Genomic DNA, 2898 nt, shown 5'->3' on the forward strand with positions numbered 1-2898 from the left:
AAGAAATGAAATGTATAATGTGGGTGTAGAGGGCCGGCCTAATGGTGGTGTTGGGGGGGGGCCACATCTCAAACCATGGCCACATATTTGGATTACACAATCCGGATAATGTTGTGGATAGTCTGGTTCAGTTCGTTTCTCGTTTAAACTCGTAATTCGGCTTAAAACGAGCCTAAAATGGTCGTTTTTCGGGTTAAAATAAAATTTACATAAAACTGATTTAAAAACTTTAAAAAAACTCAACCATAACATTAAAACATCATATTGTCGGTATTTGTGCATCTTTTTCGGTTTGATCGATCGTCTCTTGCTTGGTTGATGTTAAAGGTTTCGTTTATCGTACCGACGTACTAATAAATCGAAATCCTTTTTCTGTGCTATAATTTACTTATCCCGAAGCATTAATACTTCGTAAATATCACTAAACATTATATACTTCGTCTATAATGTAATTCCCGATTCGTTCGGGTTTCAATAATCGTTCATTGGTTAATTGTAATTCCAATACGATTCACTATATAATCGAGTATGATTCGTACTATGAATCATATATACTCGTATATACGTACTATAACTCATATAATCAATATTTAAATGACACGTAAATAGTATATACCGGCTAGGGTATACCTGGATTTGCCGGAATCGTTACAAATATACACAACCCCACTTAGGAATTGTGAATACCCAGATAAATAGATTGCATATAGACCCATGGTCTCCGGACCCAAAGCATCCCATCAATACAGGATTTAAGGTTATAAAACCATACGCCAATGAGGTGTAAAACATTAAACTAGCAGTTTAAGATTTATATCACAGGCTACACGGCATACTCTAACGTTAAACCTACTTATGATAACGTATTCAAATTTTTAAAACTCATGATATTTCCACTTTTTTTTTTCATACCAAAATTTGAGGCTTGAGTATGGCCCGACCTTTCATTGCTTATTTTCCACGGACAAAACGCTTTACCCACAAAAGATTTCCGTTTAACCGTTTTATCAAATTTGCCCTTTCATTTTCAAGGCTGAGCCTACCGACACATCCCAAGTTAAGTGTGTTTTCTTTTATTTATCTCATATTATTAGTAGTTTGAAAAACCGATTTCCAATAAATATCATCATATCCCACTTTTATTTATCTCATATTTTTTTTATCATTCAACGTATGAAAACTAAAAACAAGTGAAAACTTTTTTTTATTTTTTTAATTTTTTTTTTTACAACTAAGTAAAATAAATTCCCATCCCCACACTTAGAACGAAATCATCCTCGATGAGAACAAGGAAAATAAATAAAATAAAAATAAAACGTAAAGCATAAAATTAAAACTTGAAAGAACAGAAATTAAAATAGAGAACGGGTTACTCCCCTGGTTTAGATGCAGATTCTTCATCAGCTGTGTATGATTCGAACGAACGACCGTATAGAATTTCATTGGCGGGCGCAACCTCGGGTGAACCGGTTCCAAAACGCCATCAGAGCTACCGATTTCCAATAAATATCATCATCTCCCATTCAAACTCGTACGAAACAGAAAACAAAAACATAAAAAGTAAACATATTTTTGTGTTTTTGAATTTTTTAATTTTTTTGATTTTTATTAAATATTTATTTTTTTTGTATTTTTATGTTTTTATAAATATAAATAAAAATAAAACAAATAAAAATAGATAATAAGGAGAATCATAATACAAACTCTACAACTCGGGCTGTCTCCCGAGTGATGCATCCATCACGTCTATTTCTCGGTGAATGAGTCAAGGTAGAACACCTCGACTGTCTGATCAGTTATCGCCTCTCCTATGTAGTGCTTCAATCTATGGCCGTTCACCTTAAACTTTCCGCTTCGATCTTGTATCTCAATCGTGCCATACGGGAAAACCTCAGTGACCGTGAACGGTCCCGACCATCGGGATTTCAACTTTCCCGGGAATAACGTCAACCGTGAGTTATACAGTAAAACCTTATCCCCACACTTAAACTGCTTATTACCCTTCAATTTCCTGTCATGCAGTTCCTTCGTATGCTCCTTATACCGAAATGATTGTGCATATGCGTGATCTCGGAGCTCCTCTAATTCGTGTAATTGATGGAAACGATTACCCTCTGCAGCGGGTAAATCAAGATTAACCCTTTGAAGGGCCCATGAAGCGTGGTGTTCCAATTCAACAGGAAGATGACAGGCCTTCCCATAAATCATCTGAAATGGTGTGGAACCAGTCGGAGTCCTGTAGGCTATACGGAAGGCCCACAGAGCGTCATCTAATTTGTCGGACCAATCCCGACGATTTGAACCAACCGTTTTCTCGAGAATACGTTTGATTCCCCGATTACTCACTTCCACTTGCCCACTAGTCTATGGGTGGTAGGCGGTCGCAAGCCGATGGGTGACCCCATAACGCTTCAACGCCTTATCCATCTGCGAGTTGCAAAAGTGAGTACCTCGTTCGCTGATCAAGGCTTTCGGGACTCCAAAATGAGCAAATAGAGTTTTCAGAAAACGGACTACCACTCGGGCATCATTGGTGGGTAGAGCTTTGGCCTCAACCCACTTAGACACGTAATCGACGGCCACGAGTATGTATTTGTTTCCACGCAAAGATGGAAACGGTCCCATGAAATCAATACCCCAAATATCAAAAACCTCACAAACTTGAATGGCATTCTGGGGCATTTCGTTTCGCGAAGAAATGTTACCGACACGCTGGCAACGATTGCAACTCTTAACAAACAGGTGAGCATCCTTAAAGATAGACGGCCAGTAAAAACCAGAATCAAAGACTTTCTTTGCCGTAGAATTCACACCGTGGTGACCTCCAGTCGGTCCCACATGACAATGGCTCAAAATTTGCCATCCTTCCTTGACATCCACACACCTTCTAATAAGCTG

Source organism: Bidens hawaiensis, unplaced genomic scaffold (assembly GCF_021521415.1).
Source record: "Bidens hawaiensis isolate Kalapana, Puna unplaced genomic scaffold, B.hawaiensis_p1.1 tig00048044_1, whole genome shotgun sequence".
NCBI classification, from domain to species: domain Eukaryota; kingdom Viridiplantae; phylum Streptophyta; class Magnoliopsida; order Asterales; family Asteraceae; genus Bidens; species Bidens hawaiensis.